This window comes from Cetorhinus maximus, chromosome 31 (assembly GCF_964194155.1).
Source record: "Cetorhinus maximus chromosome 31, sCetMax3.hap1.1, whole genome shotgun sequence".
Taxonomy (NCBI): domain Eukaryota; kingdom Metazoa; phylum Chordata; class Chondrichthyes; order Lamniformes; family Cetorhinidae; genus Cetorhinus; species Cetorhinus maximus.
In genome coordinates this window covers 8,962,206-8,987,640 of record NC_135909.1, presented here as the reverse complement: position 1 = coordinate 8,987,640, position 25,435 = coordinate 8,962,206, and the positions used below count along the sequence as shown (strand labels likewise).

Genomic DNA, 25,435 nt, shown 5'->3' with positions numbered 1-25,435 from the left:
AGAGAGATTGTTGCAGGAATTTCGATTCCCAATGCTTCTTGTTAACACCCCAGTACAAGCTAAATGGTTTGCACACTGCCCGCTAGACTAAAAAACGAAGCTAGAATGTTATTTAATCATCGTAACATTTTCAATCAGATCGTCCCTGAAACATTGATATTCACGGTATTACAGGAAACGTCATAACTTGGGTCTGATGGTAATTTCCGATTTCCTTTCTGCATAACGCCGTCCCATACAAAAACAGGATTTAAACTCACGCGTGGGAAGCACAGTGGATGAGCAGCCTTCAATTCAGATAATCATGGAGTGATTAGTGACATTATCCCAACGCCACCTCCTCTGGAAACCTAGTCTCGGAAGATTACATCAGTGATTTCAGACATGCCTTCAGAAAAAAGCACCGCATTCACGAAGAACCAGTTAATAAACTGACGACGAAGGTGGGATTTGAACCCACGCGTGCAAAAGACAATGGATTAGCAGTCCATCACCTTAACCTCTCGGCCACCTCGTCACGTGCAGTCACCTAATTAAACCTCCTCCTGTACTGTTTTACATCCATGAACTGTTGAACTAAATGATCCTGCCTGTTTCAGCTCCTGAATAACCATCCAGATGTCTCATGTAGTTTGTCAATAAAATACATTTCCATCACATCAGATCAAATCTGTTGTAAATCGACTGATGTGAATCACTTCAACACTTCAACATGATATCCAACATGATTCTAGACAGTGTGAAAACCCACCGCGGAAAGACCGAAACATACATTCATCTGGAAGAATAAAGAAACTCCTTCCGGCTCACTGCAAGTACCGGAACACAACTGAAATGTGGTTTTTCACTCATGACTGTAACTGACAGCAATCAGCATCCGACTGAACCCACATGGAGAGAGTTGCCATATTCGATGCATTCGGAGAAACTTTGCGTTGGTTTTCTGTATTGTGATTCATTCTCCGCAATGATTTCCCGGATGTTCAAACCTGGACCTGATTTCCCCAACTGGCACCACCTCGAGCACACGAATTAATGTATTAAAATGCTGGGGGGGGGGGGGGGGGGTGGTGGCGGGGGTCGTCCGGGAATTGAACCCGGGACCTCTGGCATATTAATTCACCATAAATCCCAAAACGAGAATCATACCCCTAGTCCAACGAGCCAGCTGCCACAGAAGAAGTATTCAACATATCCTTTCATTGCCACCCACAGGAAATTAACTACATGCGAAATACTGTGGATGCTGGAAATCTGTTGGAATGTATTAGAAATCCCGGGGGCCGACTCCAACTAGTGGAGAGTTTCCCTCCTTGTATAACTTGACTTCAGTTTTGTTGGGTTTCTCAATGCCACACTCCGCAAAATGCTTCTGTATAGTCAACTGTAGTAATTTGCAACTCACGCCTTGAGTTCAGCTCTTTTGTCCATATTTTAATCAAGGCTGCAATGAGGTCGGGAGCTGAGTGGCCCTGGCGGAAACCAATCTGAGCTTCAGTGAGCAGGTGATTGGTGAGTTAGAGCCACTTGATCGCTCTGTCGAAGACAGCAATGTGGTTGACTCTTAACTGCCCTCTGAAGTGGCCTACCAAGCCTCTCAGTTGTAACAAACCACGACAAAGCCACAAAAAAGGGAATGGAACTGGACGGACCACTCGACATCGATCTCGGCACCATCAATCTCAGCCCTGTCCACCCTGCAAAGTCCCCCTTACAAACATCAGGGGGCTGGTGCCGAAATTGGGAAGGCTGCCTCACAGACTAGGCAAGCAACAGCCTGACATAGTAATCCTCACAGATGATGTCCCAGACTCCACCATCACTATCCCTGGATATGCCCTGTCCCACCGGTAGGACAGGCCCAGCAGAGGTGGCGGCACAGTGGTATACAGTCGGGAGGCAGTAGCCCGGGGATTCCTCAACATCACCTCCAGACCCGATAAAGTTTCATGACATCAGATCAAACATGGGCAAGGAAACCTGCTGATTAACACGTACCGCCCTCCCTCAGCTGATGAAGCAGTGCTCCTGCATGTTGAACACCAATTGGAGGAAGCACTGAGGGTGGCAAGGGCACAAAATGTCATCTGGGTGGAGGGATTCAATGTGCATCACCAAAAGTGGCTCGGTAGCACCACTACTGACCCAGCTGGACGAGTCCTAAATGACATCGCTGCGAGACTGGGTCTGTGGCAGGTGCTGAGTGAACCAACAAGAGGGAAAATCATACTTGAGCTCAACCTCACCAATCTGCTTGCCGCAGATGCATCTGTCCACGACACTATCGGTAGAAATGGCTATCGCACAGAAGTTTTGGAGACGAAGTCCCGCCTTCACACTGAGGATAGTTGCCATCGTGTTGTGTAGCACTACCACCGTGCTACATGGGATAGATTTCGAACACATTTAACAACACAAGACCGGGCATCCATGAAGCCCTGTGGGCCATCAGCAGGAGCAGAACTGTACTTAAACACAATCTATAACCTCATGGGCTGGCATATTCCCCACTATATCATTACCATCAAGCCAGGTGATCAACCCTGGTTCAATGAAGAGTGAAGAGGACATTCCAGGAGCTGCACCAGCCTGACCTGATAATGAGTTGTCAACCTGGTGAAGCTATGACACAGGACTACTTGCATTCCAACCATCATCTACAGCAAGTGATCGACAGAGCTAAGCGATCGCAGAACTAACAGACAGACCTAAAATCTGCAGTCCTGCTACATCCAGTTGGGAATGGTGATGGACAATTAAATAATTGACTGGAGGTAGAGACGCCACAAATATCCCCATCCACAATAATGGAGGACCTCAGCACATCAGCACAAATGATAAGCATTTGCTACAAGAAGTGCCGAGTGGATGATCCATCTCAGCCTCCTCCAGAGGTCCCCAGCATCACAGATGCCAGTCTTCAGCCAATTCAATTCACTCCACGTGATATCAAGAAACAGCTGAAGGCACTGGGTAGTGCAAAGGCTATGGGCCCTGGCAATATTCTGGGAATAGTACTGAAGATTTGTGCCCCAGAACATGTCACGCCCCGAGCCAAGCTTTTCCAGTACAGCTACAACACTGGCATCTACCCAGCTATGTGGAAAATTGCCCAGGTATTTCCTGTACACAGAAAGCAGGCTAAATCCAACCTGGCCAATTACTTCCCAATCAGTCTACTCTCGATCAGCAGTAATGTAATGGAAGGGGTCATCAGTAGTGCTATCAAGCGGCACTTGCTTAACAATAACCTGCTCACTGACGCACAGTTTGGGCTCCGCTAGGGCCACTCAGCTCCTGACCTCCTTACAGCCTTGATTCAAATATAGGCAAAAGAGCTCAACTCCCGAGGAGAGGTGAGAGTGCCTGCCCTTAACATCAAAGCCGGATTTGCCTGAGTGTGGCATCAAGGAGCGCTAGGAAAACTGGAGTCAATGGGAATCAGGTGGAAAACTCCATTAGTTTGTAGTAATTCTTAAGGCGTTCAGTCATCTCATCTCGAGGATATCTCTGCAGGAGCTCCTCAGGGTAATGTGCTCGGCCCAGCCATCTTCCACTGCTTCATCAACGACCTTTCTTCCATCATAAGGTCAGAGGTGGCGATGTTCGCTTATAATTTCACAATGTTCAGCACCATTCGTGGGTCCTCAGATACTGAAGCAGTCCATATCCAAATGCAGTAAGGCCTGGACAATATCCAAACTTGGGATGAAAAATGACATTTGCACCACATGAGTGCCAGGCAATGGCCATCTCCAACAAGAAAGAATCTAACCACTGGCCCTTGACGTTTAATGGCGTTACCACCACTGAATCGCTCACTCTCAACATCCTGAGGGTCACTGATGACCAAAAGCTGAACTGGACTAGCCATATAAATAGTGTGGTTACAAGGGCAGGTCAGAGGCGAGGGATTGTGCGACGAGTAACTCACCTACTGATTCTCCAAAGCTTGTCCAGAATCTATAAGGCACAAGTCAGGAGTGTGATGGAATAGTCGCTAATTGCCATGTGGAGTGCAGCACCCACAACACTCAGGAAACTTGGCATCATCCAGGAAAAAGCTTGAACTGCACCACAAACATAAACATTCACTCCCTCCACCACCGACGCACAGTCGAGGAGTGCGTGGCATCTACAAAATGCATACAGGAATTCAACAAACCTCCTTAAACAACACTTTCCAAACCCACGACCCCTACGGTCGAGAACAGCAAGGCAAGCAGCTACCTGGGAACATTACCACCTGACAGTTGCCCTCCAAGTCACACGCCATCTTGACTTCGAAATATATCGCATTTCCTTCACTGTCGCTCGGTCAAAATCCTGGCACTCCCTTCCCAGCAGCACTGTGGGTGTACCTACACCACATGGACTGCAGCAGCTCACCAGCTGATCACCACCTTCTCAAAGGCAACTAGGGTTGGGCAATAAATGCCAGCCTAGCCAGTGAAGTGCACTTCCCGTGAATGAATAAAAGTTTTCCTGACACCTTCAATCATTTATGAAGATGCCCACAATTTCCCCCTGCTCTTGCACGCCCTTTGGGTGCACACGCTTTATTTTATGTTACCTCTTTGCTTTCTTCCGACCACAATTAATCTTTTCACATTTCCCTGGAAAAGGAAATCAACTGCAAAAGCGCTGGTTAGTCCACAGCTGGAATTTTATGTGCAGTTCTAGTCGCCACTTTACAGGAAGGACATAATTGCACTGTACAGAGCACAGAGAGGATTTACAAGAATACTGCCAAAGCTTGAAAATTGCAGCTACGAGGGAAGATTGGATAGGTTAAGGTTGTTTTCCTGAGAACAGAGGAGGCTGAGGGGTGACCTAATTGAGATGTACAAAATGATGAGCGGCCTAGATAGGGTGGACAGTAAATTCTTCTTTCCCCTCACTGAGGGGTTAATTGTCAGGGAGCGGAGATTTAAGGACATTTTTGGAAGGATTAGAGGGGAGACGAGGAAAAGCTTTTTCATGCAACGGGTGGCGAGCATTTGGGTTTCACTGCCTGAACCGGTGGTTGAGGCTGAAACGCTCAACTCATTTAAAATGTACTTAGATCTGCTTCTGGAGCGCTGTAACCTGCAAGGCTACGGATCACGTGCTGTGAAGAGGGTTTAAAATGAGCGGCTAGTTTCTTCTTCATCTTTTTTCAATCCAGCACAGACATGATGGGCTGAATCACCTCTTTCTGCGCCGTCACTTTTGTAGGGTTATGTGGTTCTCTCTGCCGCTTAACCGCCCATTGCACCAACCTGCCCATGTCGTTTTGAAGTTCTACTGAATTTTTATAGCTCTTTACGCAACCACAGGACGTCCAAAAACATTTTACGGACGATGAGCACTTTTGAAATATAGTCACTGTTCAAATTGCTGAAATTTTGAACTGTCTGTCCGTCAATGTCAGAAATTCCCATATTGGGATGGGAAACAAGTATCATTGGTGTAGATCTGTGGCGCAACCGATAGCGCTTTGGACTTGCAGTCGGTATAAACAGAGACATTTAAAGGTTGTGGGTTGGAATGCTTTAGATAAGCATTGAAGAAAGTCAGCAAGAGGTTTATCAATATACTCAGAAAAGGGAAACTGCCGTCCCGAACTTCCTTCTATACAGGTCACTCCCCACTTTCCCATCTGAACCACTGAACAGCCGAAATCTTATATTTCACCTTTCTCCTAACTATACTCAGTTCTGCCGAAGGGTCATGAAGACTCGAAACGTTAACTGATTTCTTCTCCACCGATGCTGCCAGACCTGCTGAGTTTTTCCAGGTAATTCTGTTTTTGAGCCGAAATCTCATCACCGTCTCAGGACAAAACAAAAACATTTGAAAGATGCTGACCAGAGTCAGTCTGCTCAGTCCTCAGAATGATTTAAAATTGGACATTTACAGCCACCGCGGAAACTGCTTCCCATTACTGCTCAGTCATCTTTCCAGACTGTTTATGACAGACAACTCGAAACAAGGATGATGTGAATCTGCACCACTGAATATCAAGACCAACACGGTTATCACAGCTGTAATGAACAGCTCCTGTTGCAGCTTTAGATCAGATAGTGGAGGATTATCACACGTGCTCTGTCAGACTGTATGTTCCTTCAGACAGGTTTCCAACTGGATACATGGAATGAGCGGCTGTGTGAACATTAGTGGTTCAGGGGGAGATTTCTCACTGGCCAGACTGCAGTTCCAGTTCCATTCCAAGACATTTCTCTTTCTGAATCCATCTCTGTTCTCTTGCTCATTTACACTTTGCATTGTTTCATCATTGGCGGCCACGTTTTCAGCTGTCTGAGCCTTTAGCGCTGCAATTCCTTCTAGAAACATCCCCACTTCACTCTCCCCCTTAATACCCTCCTAAAATCTATCAGCTTTACTAAGGTTTTGTTCATCTGGCCAAATATCTGACTGGATGTCGAATGTTGCTTGATCAAGCTCCTTTGAAGCGCTTTGGGGAGTTTTGTTAAATCACGGCGCTGCTGCTGAAATGGCTCGAATTTGGAGAAATTCACAAACAGCTTCAGTCTTCTTAAAGATTCACCTTTATTCCCACCACTTGCTTTGCATCGAAAAAACATCTCCTATGAGGTGTTCAAAATGATGACCAGTTTACTAGAGTAAATAAGGAGAAACTGTTTCCACTGACAGGAGGGTCGCTAACCAGAGGACACAGTTTGAAGCTGATTGAGAAAAGAACGAGGAACGGGATGAGGAGAATGTATTTTACACAGTGAGCTCATTGTGAAATGGAAGCTACCTGGGAGGGTGATGGAAGCAGATTAATTATTAACTTTCAAAAGAGAGTTGGAGAGAAAACAAACTTGAAGGAAGGGAATACAGGAAAATGGGAACAGATCACGGATCTAGGAGTAATTATATCGCTCAACCAAAGAACCAACGCAGGCGGAATGAGCTCCTTCTGTCCTTTATCATTCTATGATTTATGGATAAAAATCAGTCCTACATTCTGAACAGCAGGAAGGGTGTGAGAAGCCGGCATGGGAATTGATCCCGTGGACACAGAATGGAATCGGTAAAATTCTGTGTTTTGTCAGGGAATCGAAACTGTGTAAATATGGCTCTGTCTGATTAAAAGTGGCTTGTTACCAATTCCAGATAATTGACGCTTTTCTTAAAAGGGATGTGTTATAAGTCAATGAATAGACTATAATATAAAAACGGAAAATGCTGTTAATAGCAGCAACTGTGGAGAGAAAAGGAATTAATGTTTCAGGTTGGTGGCCCTTCATCTGAACTGAGGGAATATAGGAATGTAATAGACTTGGAGCAAGGGACCGGTCCGGGCTTTGGGAAGAGGTTGAACAAAAGCACAGGTTTGTAATGGTTTGGGGGCCCGGAGAGATTCAATTACAAAAGGTTACACTGCGCCAAAGCCAAAGGACTAGAACAGGCAAAAAACAAAATGTGGCTCCAGATGAGGTGAGAATGGCTAAAGATCAGCCGCCCAATTGCAAAGTGAAGGAATTAAATAAGAAACAGAAAATAAAATGATAATCCTGAAAGAAACACATGAAACAAGAGAGAGGCTGAGTTTATAATTTAAAAATATTGAACTCGACGTTGAGGCCAGAAATGTGCAGGGTGAGGTGTTCTTCCTCGAGCTTATGTTATTCTTCACTGGAACACTGCAGCAGACCAAGGACAGAAAGGTCAGAGTGGGAGCAAGGTGGAGAATTGAAATGACAAGTGACAGGAAGCTCAGAGTCAGGCTTGCGGATTGAACGGAGATTCCTCAAAGCCCTCACCCACCTGAAGCAGATGAGAACATATTGCGGCAGCAAATGGAGCACATTAAACTGAAAGAAGAACAAGTGCATCACTGTTTCACTTGGAAGGAGTATTTGAGGCCTTGGATAGAAAGGCGTCATTAAAAGAGGAGGGGATATTGACTGAGTCAAGGATTTCACACTGAGAGAGAAGGAAATGATGATCTCACTGCCTGAGATGCTAGTTCTAAATTTCTCTCCACAGATGCTGTATAATTGTTGTGTATTTCCAGCACTTTCTGATTGTTACTATTTCTGATTTGCAGCATTCGCAGTATGTTGCTTTTGTATCCAGTTTACTTTATGAGCTGTTTTCAGGGGATCCGGTTGCCTCGAGTCTGGCTCGGCCGACGGAAATTCCCCTTGAGAAGCTGGCAGCGAGCTGCCTTCTTGAACTGCTGCAGCCCATATGGTGTAAGTAGGTCCACAGCGCTGTTAGGGAGTTCCAGGATTTGAGAGGGCGATACAGTTCCAAGTCAGGATGGTGTGTCGCTCGGAGGGGAGCTTGCTGCTGTTCTCATGCATCTGCTGCCTTTTTCCTCCCGGGTGGTGGAGATCTCGGGCTTGGAAGGAAAAAATAATGTCAGGAGTGGGATTCGAACCCACGCCTCCAAAGGAGACTGCGACCTGAACGCAGCGCCTTAGACCGCTCGGCCATCCTGGCTCAGTTGCTCCTTTCTGCATAAATGGTTTTAAATTCCATATTCATCGTTACTGCTTTCAAAAGCTCGATGTGATTTTCCTATTTTCCACCACCTGTCAGGTTCCTGTATTTGAGTCCCATCCTTCCCCAAGCCGCCGGGGGGTGAGGAGCTTCTCATTGCTGCATTGCTGTTTGCTCAAATCAACAAAGACCCAATTCCCGCCCGACCTGTTCCTCACACGAAGGTGTTGAGAGTGTAAGATCTGAATGACGTGAAGTGTCCAATTGGAGAGTTACATCCTGGCGACGGGAATATCTCTCCGCAGCTGCTTTCAGACCTGCTGAATATTTCCAGCATTTCCTGTTTCTGATTTTGTGCCTTCATTACAGGAGATATTTTTACTGACAACCCAAAGCTTGTCTCTCGGGGTAGCTCCAGGCACCGCTTTCCTGTGACCTTTAAAGTCGCCTGTTATCACATTCATCACTCTGCGCCATGGCTTTCAACCCCCACCACCACATCTCCACCCCCCCACCCCCCCACCCCCCGCACCTCCGTCTCTGTCCCCAGTCCCGTGCCCCACTCCCATCCCCTCTCCCGCCTGCTCAGCTCTCAGGTCGTGTTAGCGTCTTTTTTTCTGGAATTCGCAAGGGCCCGGGGATCACAGAGTCTGTGAGGGAATATAAGGGGTTAATCCACATTCACATACAGGGAACTGTGACTCTCTCAAGATGGACGGAAGTTGGTGTCCCTTCCAGATCCACTAGGAGGTCTAGTTACTGGAGCTGTGGGAATTTCTGCCATTTCTATCCCACAGGGAGTGGCGCCTCCCCGTTGGTCCCGCTGGGATGGTGATGGCTAAAGTGAGTGGCCGAGAAAGCGGGTGGTCCCCCTGTCTCTCTTGGGCTTGTTTTCCCTCATCCAGCTGTGAGGGGGTGGGGGGTTGAGTTTGTGGGGTGGGGGCGGTATCTTGCTGGTTTGAGCACCTTTTCCTGTCTGTCACTGTGTGTGTCCTGATCGTCTCTACTGCTTTTCTGTGTCTTTGTCTGTTGCATTCGGAGTGGTGTGAAGTGTAATTGCGCAGCCAAGGTGAGCTTCCCAACACGTGTGCTCTTGATTAAAAATAAGTAAGAAGTGAATATTTGTTTGGCTACCGTAAAGTATTCAGCGGCAGGAAGGAATTACGGCTCCGTCGCAGGGCGGTGCAGCGAAGCCCACAGCACAGAGGCCGATGAATCCAAACCAACTTCTGCTATTTTTGTTCTTATTCACACCAAAAATATCCAGTGGCCCGCAACCGAAAAACATACCTGGCTTTTTCTGTACAGTGAATTTGTGTCAGCTTCTTACTTCCAGTAAACACTTCAATACATATTAGCTGCAGTATGTCCGATCTACAGGACACCTGCATTAATTCCTATGCGTATTTGGACAGCAGCGTCCTCCCTGATACATGTACCATCGGGAAGGACAAGCGTATCAGCATAACGGGAAGAGAATCACGTCAAAGACACAGATAATCATTATTTGGAGTCCTATGTTTATTCATTCTGACTTACTTATTAAATATATGGAGTTCCATCCCCAATATCACCATGAACTGGTAAGGCTTCGTTCCTTCAGGTTTGCATTAGAGACACATTGTACAAAACACCCTGTGAGTGTCTCTGGTTAATGAACTGATGATGCGCGGAGCTTTCAGCTTTTATTCATTGATCTTCGCAAGAGTTGATCCAGTTTTGACGGTGACTTGTTCTCTGATGTCGATTTACTCGAATTCTTCACCTGATTTCTCTGCTGTCCAATGAAGCTCACTCAGCAGAGTTTTCAATAATAACTTGACTTTTCCTAACAGGAAATCATTCATCATGTTTTTGAAAAAAATTTCAAAGGATTTGCACACAGTCAGCTTCCAGGAACTGCAATGTGATGAAGGCAATATGATCTGTTTTGAATGTCTCCGACATCATGGAATAACTCCCCCGCCCCTCTCCGAAATTGTGCCATGGTATATTTTACGTGAGAAGGCAGATGGCAGCTCAGTTCAACATATCGTCTAAAAGCTGGCACCAGTAACAGCAAAGAATTCACTAGACTGTGAGCCTGAATTTGTGGTCAGGATTCGGGAATGAGTTTTGAACTCACAACCTCCTCATTGTAAAAAGCAAGGGAGCAGCTGACTGAATCATAGTTCACTGCATAGGGAAAAAAGACAGAAGAGATTGCACTCTGTAAGGAGAAGCAGAAGTAGATTGTTAATTGAAGAGGTGTCACAGACAATGAGAGATAGACACCCACAGTTGAACGAAGGAATGAAGCAGACAGCATTACAACATTGAGAAGCTCAGAGTAACAAAAAAGGGAAACTCTTCAACCGAGTCTCCCTGGGGGAAAAAAGGCAACATCCGCGGTGGTATGTGAGTATTTTTGGTGTCTATATTATATCTCCACTGCCTGGAAGATGTTATATTTCATTATCACAGTTCACGTGAATTAGTAAAGATAGAACCAAGACTTCTTCAGTGCTTCCAACTGCTTGAAATTCTAGAAGAGGCAAATATGTTTCACAAATTGTGTATTGCCCCACAGAGGGGCAATAAAGATACATGACTATTTCACTCATAAACCACAATTTAGACTGAAACCCCATTTCCCTGTCGGACGGATGCGAACAATCCGACCAGACTATTTACAACAAGAGAAGCGGAGTTTTACCCGGAGTCCTGGGATCAATATTAATCCATCAAACAGGATCTCTGAACCAGATTATATAGTCATTGATCAGGTTGCTGCGGTGGGATGTTGCTGTGCACATTCAAGCAGCAATCTCACTTACCAAGACACATCTCCGCCCCCGCACCATTGGCCGTCAGGCTTTAGGTCTTCTTGAGGTTGCAAAATGTGGTGGAAAAATTCAAGTTCCTCCCTCCCTCCCGCCCGCTGCCTCTCTTCCTCCAGCTCCGCCCTTCTCTAACTCCCTCCCTCTCTCCCTCGCTGTCTCCCTCCCTATCTCCCTCCCCGGCTCTCCCTCTCCCTCCCCGCATCACCCCGTCCCGCCCCGCCCGCACCCCCTCTCTCTTTAAAATCTTATTTCCTGTCTCTGGGGCCTGTTTTATCCCCAGGCTACCCACTGACCCCGGCCTCTGGGACTCTCAGGCTGGCCCGAGCTCTTTAACCGGCTCCATTCACAGGAAAAGTGACTTCATTTCCCACAATAACATCCGCGCTCCCTGTACCCCTCTACCCACAAAACTGAAATTCAGCTCAATGCTAACATGAAGACTGCGGGCTGCGGGTTCCGCTCCTGCTGTTTGAAACAATTCGCTATATGTGTGTACAGTGAGCAGAAAGAAATTGCTGTACTTTGTAAACATTTCTTACTGAACTCACTGTCATTCTGCTTTAACAGGACTAGTTTGAATCTCTTGATATATTGGCAAAATGATAAATGAACTTCATTTGAAATTTAACCACATCGGAAACTGCTCTAATATTCAGTTGGTCTGTCCGCCACTGATCAACTCCTGTGTCCAATCAGTAACATATGCAACCACCGAGAAAGAGGTTTAACAGAGAGGGAAAAGCCCGGTTGATTGGATTTGGTTATTGTTAACAAAATCATAATCGGAGTGATTTTTCAGGATTAATATTCCCCAAAACTGATGGAAGAATTTGCAGCTGTGGAAATATAGAGAATGCATGGGGTGACAGGATTCTCTATGTGTCAGCAGCAGTTACTGGTAACTGACCGGTGGATGGGGTTCTAGTATTCAACAGGAAATCGTTCATCGTGAGAGGAAAATGTTCTCAACAAAGGAATGAGCCTCGTTTCAGTTCCCTCCAGATTTCGTTTTTCGTTATGAAGATGGGGAGGAGAAATTAACTTTGACTGTTAAGAAAAAATAGAATGGGTGATGATTTGTTTGGTCCAGGATTAGGAAGATGTGAATAGAGGAACGGACGGAGACTGTTCTCCACTCAATCCTGTTCAGCTCATGACTGGTCTGTATTTGAACTTCATCCATCCATCGTGTTTTTATAATCCTTAAAATAATTGCGAAACAAACAAACAATCAAAAACTATCAGATGCAGTTCCTAAATGTTCGAATTGACCCCCAGGTTCTAAACCACTTTGCGGGATAGGGGTGCAGATTTGCACGGTCCTTTGTGTGAAGAAACCTTCCTCATATCACCCTTGATCGGTTAGCTCAAATTTTTGGTTAGGCCCTCTTGTCTTGTAGAAATGGAGATCGGAAGCTCAGCCCCAATTGCTCGCTCTCTCTCTTCTCACCATTCCCCTGAATTTTTCTGCTCTCTATAACTCTCGTTGGCCCTTGGGCTCCCTCCAGGACCTACTTGGTTCCAGAAATTAAATCACAGCTCGGTCCCTTCATTTAAACCAATGACTGCGTCTTTAAGGAAGTTCTTCATCCCGATTTATCGAGTAATTTGATGGAACATACGAACAAAGAGCAGGGGTTGGCCAAGAGGTTTTCCGAAGTTGCAGGGATGGGGTCAGACTGAGAAACAATGCTTGACGATCGAGAATACAGGACAACGAGGCAGCGACAGATTGAGACAGATTAGACAGTGAGAAACAGTTTCTATTGGTGCAAAGCACCGGTTTTAAACGAACCAATGTGGACATGAGGATTCATCTTCCCTGGTGAGTGGTGAGGATCTGGAATGCACTGTCTGAAATATGTGGTAGAGGCAAAATAAAATCGGGGCGTTCATAGTGGAACTGGACAGCCACCTGAAGATAAAAGTTTACATGGCTATGGAGGCAGGGCTGGGGACTGGGATAGCTGAGTTTCTGCTGAAGCATCTCAGGAGAGACAGAGAGCCGAATAGTCCCCTTCTCTGTTGTAGCTCTTCTATGTGTATGTGTGTGGGGTTCATTCAGGACCATGTTGTCTCTGGAACAGGGTTTGAGTGTGGAATTCATTATCCATCTGTCGGTCTCTGTAGATTCATTCTTTATCGCTTTGTCCCTGGGAGAGGATTTGTTTTCGGGATTAATCGTGGATCTGTCAGTTTCTGATGATGTGCCTGTGTGTATGATTCATTCTGTATCATTCTGTCCATTGAATACTGTGAGAGTATGCGATTCAATGTGTATCAGTCAGTCATGCCTGAGTTAATGATTCATTCTGGATCTCTCTGTCTTTTGTTCACAGTTTGAGTGTGGGACTCATTACGTGTCTGTCAGTCCCTGAGACACTTTGCAAATCTGGATTCATTCAACCCAGAATATACCTCACTGAAACTGGGCCATTTGTTCTAACAGGTAAACTGCCCGACAAGATCCTCCACCTAGAATACTTCATGTAACATTCTCTGTTTATCCCTGAAATTAATTCTCCCTCCTTTACTTATCTAGACTTCCCTTAAATGCAGTTTATCTAATCGTCTCAGTTGTTCCAGGCGATAGTTGGCCTGTAACTGCAGCCGATTCAACGGGAATAAATTAATTAATCGTGTTTCTTAAATTGTATTTCATATTTGCATTTCTATGTCTGCCCCATCACATCACATCACAAATTCCTCACATTGACCTGTTTCCGCGACACCGACAATGTGAGTTTCTACCGCTCTGTTGCGGCCAGTAGATGGCAGCACATTCTGATATAGTGAAGTTGACAACAGAGGAGACTTGTTCATGTTATTCGGCAAGGGGCAGTTGTAGAAATACTATGGATGGAGATGACCATTTCTTATATGTATTATGTAACAAGCAGTGGTTATCGTCTGGCCCTCGATACGAGGATGACATCCACTCAGGGCCGTGAGTTTCTGCCATGGGTCTTCATGAGAGTGAACAGGTCAATTCTCGGCCCACAGACCTTTGGACACATGGGGACAGGATGTCCCACGAGGTAGTGAGATCCAGAGTGCAGGATTTGCTTCCTGTTACTTCTTCTTAGCCGCCTTTCTGCCTCATCATGAAGACCTGGGGACTCACAGCGCGCTGCAGCTTGGGGGGCAGGTTTTGGTCATTTTGAATGGTGAGAAGCAAGTTCCTCGCAGTCATTAATATGAATGCTGCAGCGTTTGAATTAACGTTTCAGAGTGTCTTTGGAGCATTTTTTTGTCCTCCCCTGGAATGTTGTCCATTTGAGAGTTGAGGAAACAGGACTTGGCGGATGCGACGCTTTTCGATTATCCGGTCACAGTGCGCAGTCCATCCAAGTTAATTTTTCAGAAACAAAAACATAAGTACCTGAAAAAGCTCAGCAGGTCTGACAGCATCTGCGGAGGGGAATACAGTTAACGTTTCGAGTCCGAATGACTCTTTATCAGTTGAACAGTCATACGGACTCGAAACGTTAACTGTATTCCTCTCCGCAGATGCTGTCAGACCTGCTGAGTTATTCCAGGTAGTTTTGTTTTTGTTCTAGATTTCCAGCATCCGCAGTATTTTGCTTTTATCTTAATTTTTCAGGAGTTTGGCCTGAATGCTGGTGGAGCTGCCTTCAAGAACGACACTACAGTTTGTTCGGCAGTGTTCCCACGGAATCTGGAGGGTGCCGCGGAGACATTGCGGATGGAATTTATCTACCGCTCTTATGAGTTGCCGATGCGCAGTTAATTAGTATAACGTTGTATGCGACCCGTCAGCCTATGTCTTGTTTGTGAGAGCGAGACACATACTTATCTACTCTTCTCTGCTCCATTTTCCCTAAATTCAGCCTCCCAGAATCTTTCATAATTTTAAAGACCTGTATGAGACCAGCCTCCAGTCTTCATTCTTCAAGGGAAAAGGTAGACATCCTGAAAATCATGTCGTGTCTGTTTCCCACTTGTTTATTTTTTCATAGTCTATGGGCGTCTTTTGCAAGCCCAGCATTTGTTGATCATCTCACATTATCCTTGAAGTTACGAGTGAAGCAAATTACTGTTTGTCTGGAGTCACATGTAGGAGAGACAAGGGAAGGGCGGATGATTTCTTTCCGTAAAGGGCATTCGTGAACCGGTTGGGTTTTTGCTACAATCGATGATAGTTTCATAGCCGCCATTACTGAGCCGAGATTTTAATTCCAAATTTAGGAAATGTTTTAATTTAAATCTGCTCTGTTGGGATTTAAACCCGTGCCCGCAGAGATTAGTCTGGCACCTCTGTATTGTTAGTCCAGTGACAGCAGATTCAGCTAATGATCGAGCCGCTTCATGAGAAGATTGGAATTCTCCCAAAGCATTTTATTAAACCGATTGACGCATAGCTTTTGTTCCAGTTGGACACATCAATAATTTAACGAACGTGATCAGATAAACAAAATGAGTTAGAAATTAATGCATAAATTAACAAGAGCAGACATTTTGAGAAAGAGCCCTGCCATGTTAGGAAGGAAACGCAGAACCTTCAGCTGACGAGTGAGACCGCGGTTTTCAGAAAGTTAAACAGATTTCTACATAAAACGACCACGGCAGGACTCGAACCTGCAATCTTCTGATACCCTCACCAAGTACCATCGAAGTCAGACGCCTTATCCATTAGGCCACGCGGTCAAGTAATGTAATACTGGAACTGATGTTAGTGCCATGTAAATAAATATCGTGGCTGTATATTTTTCAGTTCGATTTTTGGATGATCCGCTGAATCCCAGATCCATGGCCTCAGGGTCTGAGTACGACTCTGTGTCCTTCGTTGGAAAATAAGGATTGGGAGATCGGGAACTCAGTTCCTATTGTCAGAACCCTCTCCTCATCATTCTCCTGTAGTGTTTTGAATCTCTCTCACTCTCTGCCTCGTGGCCTCCCCTCAACCGCTGCTAAATTCCAGAAAATAAACCACAGAACAGCCCCTTCATATAAACCACGAACAAAGGAAGCCGTTCTTCCCGAATTAATGAACAATTTGATCGCGGTTTCCGACATGTTAAGGCGACAGTGTCAGAGAGAGAAACTTCAGCGATGGCGGGAATTTTGGAATTGGGGGAGGGGGAAGGGTCTGGGGGCTTTGGGGCTCAGTCAAAAAACAAGTCGTTTCCGGAGTGAAATTAGGAAACATCTCTCTCAGCAAAGGGTCCTGGAATTTCAGAGATCCCATCGGGAAACAGCACTTTAATTTTAAATCTCAGTTTTATAGACTTGTATTCATCAAATATATGATGGATAAGCGAGAAACTGGGTATTTATCTGTCCCGGAACTTTGATCCTTGAAACATTATTGAAGACATTGAGTTATGCATTCACTGTAATCGAACCCAGGTTTCTTTGATGGAAAATAAGAATTCTACCCCTGAATCACCAATCCGCCCATCATGCTGAAATCAATTTATTTCCCTAACTACAAGATCACTGCACTAAAACAGAAAGCAAACTGAAAGTCACCTGAAGAAAAGAAAATAATTTAGGGACTGTGATGCTGTTACAGAATCGGCAACTTCGGGAATCTAATCCGAGTTTCCCACGCCCTAGAGACGCATTGTGCTCCTGAACCAGCAATGCACAGGTTTGGACGGATTTCATAACTTTTAAACTATTTCCTAATCTGATTATCAAAGTATCACTTCCCTTATCATTGATCTACAGTCCCTCATTGCTCAAATCCCACGTCTGGAATTCGGTATTTTTAATCACTCCACAGACAGAACTGTCAAGAGGGTTTAGAGAAAGTTAATAAAGATGAACTGTTCCCACTGCCTCAAGGGTCAGTGACCAACCAGGGCAGATTTTAATTCATTCGAAAAGGAACCAAAGATAACGTGTGGAAAAGATTTTCTCGTAATAAATTCTTAGCATTTGGATTGTCTGCCTAATCGGCAGGCAAACCCATGACTGCTATCATCTGGAAGTGCAAAGGCAGCAGACACATGGGAACACCAACACGTGGAGGTTCCCCTCCAAGCCGCACATTATCCCGACTTTGAAATAGATCGCCATTCCTTCACTGTCACTGGTTCAAAATCCTGGAACTCCCTCTCCAACAGCACAGTGGGTGGATTTACACCACAGGGGCTGCAGCGGTTCAAGATAGCAGCTCACCTCCAGTTTCTGAAGGGCAATTGTGGATGGGCAATAAACGCTGGCCTAGCCAGCGACGCCCACAACCCATAAATAAATAAATCAGCCCCTACAATATTTTTGTTGTTGTTGTTATTTCTGTGTAGGTGTTTACCTGGATAAGGAAACAGGTTCTGATCAGCCCTTTGACAGACAGCCGAGATTGCGTCTATTAAGCCTGCGAGATCAGACTCTAATGTGTGCAGGGAATGAGGAAGAGCGAGAAGGAGGGAACACCCTGCGTTGGATAGGTTTTCTCTGAAAGAAAACAAAGGTTTGCTTTTCTTCAGCTGTTTTGACAACCACAAGATTTCACAACGACGCGTGACAACTACTGGAGAATTTCTCAAGTGTGTTCGGCATTGAGTCCTGTTTAGGTCTCCTTCTTTAAGGGGGAATATACTTACATTGGAAAGAGTTCAGATTTGCCCTGAGAAGGCGGTGGTGAGCTGCCTTCTTGAGCCACTGCTGGGAGTGTTGACATTGACTTTGGTCCTCAAGCCCTGGATTTATATTTGACTCTATAAACTTGCGGCTCAGAGGTGTGAATGTCACCAACCGAGACACCCTGTATAGAAGTAATTTATCATGGTGAATAGCTGTTGTTGATTTGTTAGGAACTAAAAATAGAAAGATGACTGAGAACAAATGTTCAAAACAGCAAGATGAAGCATTTCAATAAATAACTCTGCAATGTTTGCAAAGAAAGCAGCACTTTCACTGAATGAGTGGGAACGTGGTTTGATTTCATTGGGTTGAAACTGATTTCTATGTGAAATTACCATGAATCAATCTCAACATCAGCAACTTGCATAGATCAACCAATGAATCCATGTCTCCCAAGTTCTCTATCAAGTGATTCTGGTGCCTGTCTTATACTATTGACAGAAGATTGAAGGTTGTTGAGTGCACTTGTCTGATAGCGAATTGCCATAGGAAGGTGGGATTAGAAAGGGCACCTGCGTGTCCTCGGGCTGGTATGGACAAGATGGGCCTAATGGCCTCCTTCTGTGCTGTAACTTTTCTATGGTTCTATTTCTATGAATGTTTTGTTCCAGGAAACTGCCACTTAGTCACATCCTGTCCTAGGAAATTGCAACACTTACTGCCGTGAGAACCCAACTTAGACACTTGCTGCTCACCAGTTGATCATAGTCTTCACTAACGTCCCTGATTCTATATGGGATCATTGAATCACAGAACATAATGAGAACATTCGGCCCGTCTGGACTCGGCTGTCCCTCTGAACGAGCTGCGTACCTGCTGCCACTCCACACCCTTTTCCCAGTAACACTGCTCATTTTTCTTTTCAGATCAGGAGCAAATTCCCTTTTGAAAACCTCAATTGTCCCTGCCTCCAGCACACTCTCAGACACTGCATTCAACATCCTAAACACAGGCTACAAGAGAAAAAAAAATTGTTATGTGGTAATTGCTTTTTTTGTAAATTAATTTAAATCTGTGTCCTCTTGTTCTGGATCATTCCATAAATGGAACGATTAAACCATATTTACCCTGTCCACACATCTCGTGATTTTGAATACCTCTATCAAATCTCCTCTCAAACTCCATCTCTTCAAGAAACACATTCCCAACTCCAATCATTCAATGTGAGTTAAGTTCCTCATGCCTGGAATCTGTCTTGTGATTTTTTTCTGCAATCTCACTAATGCTTTCACATCCTTGCTAAATTGTGATGCACAGGATTCGATATGATACTCCAGTTGAGGCCGAAGCAATGTTTTCTACAGGCTTCACATAACTTCATTGTTTTTTTACTACATGCTGTATTGATGAAGCCCATGACGTTGTCTGTTTTACTGGTCATTCTCTCAACCTGTCCTGTGACGATAAATGATTTATGCACATATACACCCACTTCCCTCTGTTCCCGCAATCCCTTTAGAATTGTAACCTTCATGTCGTGTTGCCTCTCCCTGTTCTTCCTACAAAAACGAATGACACCGGGTTACTCTGCAATAAATTTCACCTGCCAACTGTCCGCCCATTCAATCCACATTTCTAGATCCCTTTGGAGTTCTACACTATCCTCCTCACAGTTCACAGTGCTTCTAAATTTTGTATCATCGGCAAATGTTGGAATTGTGAGCTTGCAACAAGATCTGGCTGATGAATTGCAGGAAGAGCAGGGGCCCTGACACTGGACACAAGAAATAGGAGAAGCAGTAGATCACATGGCCCATCGCGCCTACCCTGCCATTCGATAATATCATGGTTGACCTTGGGTCTCAACTCTATTTTTCCACCAGTTCCCGATACCCCGCAAGTCCCCGAGAGACCTGGAGAGTTCCACAAGATAACTTTCTCCAGTCCAAAATGCAACAGTTCACCACAAATCTTTGGTTCCCGTCACTCAGCTCATTTCGTATCTGTGCTGCTATTGTCCCTTCTATTCAATGAGCTCTAACTTTCCTCAGAAGTCTTTTGTCCATCACTTTATCAAATGCCTTTTGCAAGTCCATGTAAATCACATCAAGGGCTTCACCCTCTTCAAAATGCTTTGCTGTTGCATCAAAAAAAAACTAATTGAAGTTAAATAACACGATTTGTTCTTACCAAATAGTTAGGAAGTAGAGAGTTTTAAGTAAGTTAGACTGGTATTTGCAATTGTTAGGATTGAGTTTTAGCTGTAAAGTTTAAGTTTGATTTGTATTTCTGTATGTGTGTTAAGAAAGGTCAAATGGAGTTTTAGTTTCGTTTTTAAAAGGTGCTTGCATCGCCAATCAGGCTTATGACTTAAGAAGTGAAGCAAACACATCAGTAGAAGAATTGGGCTGTTGCCTAGCAAGAGGGAGGCAGAGAGGCAGGTCCCTCCCACAGACACACACACAGAAGGAGAGAAACTGCAGTTTTGATTTGGAAGCTGCGGACCTCGGTTGGTTTTTGAAAGTTGCTGCCAAGAGAGACTGGAAAAGGGGGCAGATAGTTAGTCCCAAACGAAAGAAAAATCCCAAAATCCAGGGGAGTGGAAGAGGGGAAAGTCCAAAACAGACCTTCTGGTCAAAGGAAGGATGGGAACCTCAAACAGGTCCTGTTAATGAATTTAAGAGTGAGGGGCAGAGGGAATGGCTTCAAGCTTCAGGGTGAAAGGCACAAAAGCTGCAGAAAACAAATTTTAAGGGAGAACAGCTGGCAAGGGGCAAAAAGGGCCAAAGAGACAACTGAAGGTCTTTAAATCTTTGCCATGGGCATGTGAAGCAGTAGCGTACTGTTGACAGCTGAGTCGATGAGAGAGAGTGCATCGAAGATAGCTTGTATGCATGTGGTGACCCATGGGAGAGGAACATTGCAAGGATAGTTCGAAACCCTGGAGCTGAACTTTTGTGGAAGGCATCGGAGTGAAAGCATTGGTTTGGGAGAAGATGCCAAGGCGAAGTGTAGAGAGCAGAGATTGGAAATACTCGTGTGAAAGGCAGAGTGCAGTGAACCTGGTTGACTCACGGCTTGACAAGCTTCTGGGGGGAGTTGAGGAGAGATCCATAGCATCTGGTTAAGGTGGCATCTGTCACTTGGTTTCAGGGTCTGGTGTGCCTTACCACAGGGTGCCTATTGATACATGGCTTGTGTAATTACTGTGGAAATTAAAGAATAAAATAGATTTTGCAACTTGCGTTGTCCTTACAAACCTGTCTCCACCTGTAAAGTTGTAGTTGTGGGTGAAAGAGTATTGTAACATGATTCATCTTTTCTCGTTGAATGAATGTTTTAATTATTTTTTGCTAAAAGTTGATCAGCTGACTCCTGTGACTCTGTTCAGAAGCTACTTTCCACGTATTTAACCAAACAAATAAAAGTTAGGATCTATCAAGCTGGGTTCCACTCTGGGTTTAGGATTGTCCAGGGGTAATCTCAGCTGGGACTATAACATAATCCATGCTGGTTTTACTTATTAATGTGCATTTTCCCGAGGTAATTTTCATGTTGTCGGGAATTTTCCTTTCTGAAAGGTAGCTCACCACCCAGGTTAAACTGACTGCCCTGTAGTTTCTGGGCTTATCCTTACACATTTTTTTGAACAAGGATGTTACAATAGCAATTCTCCACTCCGCTGTCACCACCGCGAGTCTAAGGAATATTGGAAAATTCTGGCCAGCGGCCCTGCAATTCCTGCTCTCCTGCCTCAGTATTCTGGATGCACCTCGTCTGCGTCTGGTCCTAATCAACTTTAAGCACACACAGCCAATCAAATACCTTCTCCTGAAATTGTTTATTATCTTTACACTAAAATATCGATCGAGGTGAAACGGCTCACTTTCTGCTCAGTACAATTCCTAGAACACAAACAAAATATAATCAAATCAAATTCTCACTATGGGGCTCCCAGACCTGGCCGTATCAGAAAAGTTTACAATTCTCTCAGAGAATACAACAGCCGAATGCATTCATCCAGAAAATGGGATTGTCTAATTAGTGTGTTCGGGTAACATTACAGTGTGATTAAGTGGGCAATTGTTTTTTTTCAAATTGCCTTCATTTCCTTCATGTGTGTTTCATCGATGAGTTCTCTGCAATGGTGGGTCCAATTCTCAAACTGACCCCTGAGATAAGTAAACCGCCCTAGATAGACCGCAATGAGTTTTAGACAATGCACTGGGCGACTTACACGACAAATAACAACACGTGAGAGCTCGCCTGTGATTTGAAACATAGACCGCTCACATTCTCACTTATGAAACGTCCCATAGCGAGAATCACACGGCGAGACCAATAATATAACTGTATGTATATAACTCAGCCAATATAGACATTCATTGGCACCCAAAAGATATCAGTCATTCTTTCAGAGCGCTCTAGGTAAAAGAGAACATTGAAGAAATACACCAGGCGGTGTCTAGGCCCAGGCAGTATCCATGGAGCCGGCAAGAAAACTCAAGTTTCAGTTACACTCATTCTCTTATTAGGATAAATTAACCGTCCGATTACATGAGCAACAGTTTCTTCATTTACTCCACGTGTTTTGCAGTGATAATTTTGTTATAATGACTTCTCAGGTTCTAAAAACTCGCCCGGGTTTAAGTAAAACCCGCCTTTTCGCTCGTAAAAAAACATACATCACAAGTAGCAACACACGAGGGCTCGTCCGGGATTTGAACCCGGGACCTCTCGCACGATCAGTTAACGAAAATCCCGAAGCGAGAATCATACCTCTAGACCAACGAGCCTTCTACAGGTAAGCGAGATAATCGCTATGTGCATTCATTGTCCTCCAGAGTGCGTCAATCCTCCTTTTGGGTTTCTGTCGTAACACCAGAAAACAATTAAGAATTGCACCTCATGGCAGGCAGCAGCGTGGACAGTGAAAGAGTGTTCACGTTTCAGGTCGATGACATTTCATCAGAACTCAGCAATGCTAGAATTGTGATCAGTTTTACACTGTAACTCCTGACACCGAGCTGGAACAGGAACTCGGCACCCACTCAGTCTGCCGGTGCGTGCGCCCTTCCTCCCACCGCTGACGTCCTCGTTGTTCAGCCGTTGACGGTCGCCCACTTGCTGCCTCCCACTCACTCCCCTGCTCCCGAATGCCAGGTGCACAGACCCCAGACCCTCGCCGCCTCGCTCGCTGCGCTACACTCCAACCCTTATGCCGCACCGCTCGCTACCCGACTACCAAGCCCCTCACCTCCCACTCGGCACCTTCCTCCTGACACCTGTCGCCGCCCATCTCACCACAAGAACTGAGGAGATGGTGACAAGCAGAACAACAAGTGAGGCGGTGAGTGGTAGGGAGCAGGCCGGAGAGCGGGAGGTTACTGAGGCGCCGAGCAGTCCGGCAAGCGAGACCGTGAGCAGGCCAGGGACAGCAGTGCCGAGAGAGGCACACAAGAACAATAACACGAAAATCAGGAGCAGTAACAGGCCATTCAGCCCCTCGAAGCAGCTCCAGCATGGCTGATCTGAATGTGGCCGCAACTCCACTTTCCTGTCTGCCCCCCATAATTCTTTACTCATTCCTTTGTCAAAAGTCTCTCCAACTCAGCCTTGAACATTTTCAATGACCCAGCCTCCACTGCTCTCTGGGGAAGAGAAATCCACAGATTAATGTCCCACTGAGAGAGAGAAAAAAACAAATTACCTTCTGTCAGTCTGAAATGGGAGAGCCCGAAATTTTTAAACTGAGTGACCTGATTGTAGAGTCCCCCACAAAAGGAAACATAGCCTCAGCAGCCACCCTGTCAAGTCCCCTCAGGATTTTATATCTTTCAATAAGACAACCTCCCATTCTTCAAACTCCAATGGGTATAGGCCCAACCTCCTCAACTTTTCCTCAAATGAAAACCCTTGCATTCCAGGGACCAGTCGACTGAATCTGCTCTGACCTGCAGTAATGCAATTATATCCTTTCTTAACTAAGGAGGCCAAGACTGTCCACAGTCCACCAGATGCTGTCTCACCAACTGTGTATGACTGTGGGGAAACTTCCAGAATTTTATATTCGATTCCTTCTGTAATAAAAGCCAAAGTTCTATTCGCCTTCTTAATCACTTGCTGCATTTCTATACTAACTTCTTGAGGCTCATGAACCAGGACCCCCAGAACCCTCTGCACTGTAGAGTTATGCAGCATTTTTCCTGTCACATGATGTACTGCTTTTAAATTCTTCCTGCCAAAGTGGACAAGTTCACATTTTCCCAAGTTATTCTGCATCTGCGAATCACCCAACCAATTTCTATCGCTCTGTACACTCTATATGTCCTTCTTCTACAGTGAAGGCAGAAACAAAATACCCGTTCAACAGTTCTGCCAGTTCCTCGTTTTCCATTATTAATTCTCCAGTCTCACCATTTGTGGGACCAACATGCACTTAAAGAAATATTTTTAAACATTTATAGACTGAATTCCGACTCGGGAGTGGGCCAGCGAGCGGAACACAGCAAAAACAGTGTTCATTTCGGGCTGAGTTTGATCTGCACCATCTCCGCTGCTGAAAGTGACCTGGAGCGTCACTGGCTTTGACGTCACAGACACTGAAACTCCACGTGTGGAGCGCGTGCTCTCTGCTGTTCCGGTGTCAACAAACTCAGCCAAAAGGTCTTTCCCATGTGGACCAACGTGAGAACATCCCCGGAAGTTTACATTCACCCCTCCTGCCGTGGACTCTCCTCGAATGCCTCCGACCCGGAACTAGAGTCAGAAACTTGGGACAAATCCCAAACAATTAGCTTGCTAGATGCCCAGGAAAGGGTAAACAGTTTAACTTCTTGTCTATCACCTGGGTTACTGCGCAACCGAATACTCAGTCGCCCCGATCCGACCAGCTGACCTCTCCGCGGATCTCCTGGCTGGCTCCCAACCTGTATGTTGACGCGGTCACGCACTTAAACCATCAGACCCACCTACGCACTCACCCACCAAACTCATTCACTCAGCCAGCTACCTACCTACACACGTCACTCACCTAACCATTCATTCAGTCACTAGCTCACCCAGTCAGTCATCTATTCGCTCACGCACAGTCAATGACTCGATATTTAAACTACCAGAATATGGCAGTTAATGTTGTAAAAAGGGGCCATGTACTTTCGTTCCATGACTCTGCCGCTGGGTTTAGATGTCCTACCACCTTCAATGATTTACGTACATAAACACCGAAGTCCCACTGCTTCTCCACCTCCCTTAGAGTTGTACCCTTCATTTTATATTGTTTTTCCAAGTTCTTCCTATCAAACCTCTCTCCATTGAACTTCATCTGCCACCTGTCTCCCCATTTCCACCAACTGGTCCAAGTCCATTTGAAGTTCTATACTCTCCACACTCTCCACAATGATTCCAAGCTTTGTATCCTCCGCAAACGTTGAAATTTTGTCCTGGGCACAAAGGTCATTGATAATTATCAGGAACAGCAAAGGTCAACAGCAAAGGTCCCAACCCTTTCGCCAGGCCGAAAAAAAATCCATTTACCACCAACCTCTGTTTCCTGCCATTCAGCCAATTGTGTATCCTTGTAGCGGCGAAGCGGCTCTCCT

The 25,435-nt window shown here is 45.3% G+C and overlaps 4 non-coding genes across 4 annotated transcripts; all 4 read right to left on the bottom strand.

The window, feature by feature from the left end:
* Positions 1-435: 435 nt before the first annotated feature.
* trnas-gcu (transfer RNA serine (anticodon GCU)) lies at positions 436-517 on the bottom strand. The gene has a single exon. It is a non-coding gene; the product is annotated as a tRNA-Ser (tRNA).
* A 7,860-nt stretch (positions 518-8,377) lies between these two features.
* On the bottom strand, positions 8,378-8,460 carry trnal-cag (transfer RNA leucine (anticodon CAG)). The gene has a single exon. It is a non-coding gene; the product is annotated as a tRNA-Leu (tRNA).
* Positions 8,461-15,860: 7,400 nt separating this feature from the next.
* trnar-ucg (transfer RNA arginine (anticodon UCG)) lies at positions 15,861-15,950 on the bottom strand. Its single transcript is given in 2 exon segments — positions 15,861-15,896; positions 15,914-15,950. It is a non-coding gene; the product is annotated as a tRNA-Arg (tRNA).
* Positions 15,951-22,540: 6,590 nt separating this feature from the next.
* trnap-cgg (transfer RNA proline (anticodon CGG)) lies at positions 22,541-22,630 on the bottom strand. The gene is given in 2 exon segments: positions 22,541-22,576; positions 22,595-22,630. It is a non-coding gene; the product is annotated as a tRNA-Pro (tRNA).
* Between the last annotated feature and the right edge of the window lie 2,805 nt (positions 22,631-25,435).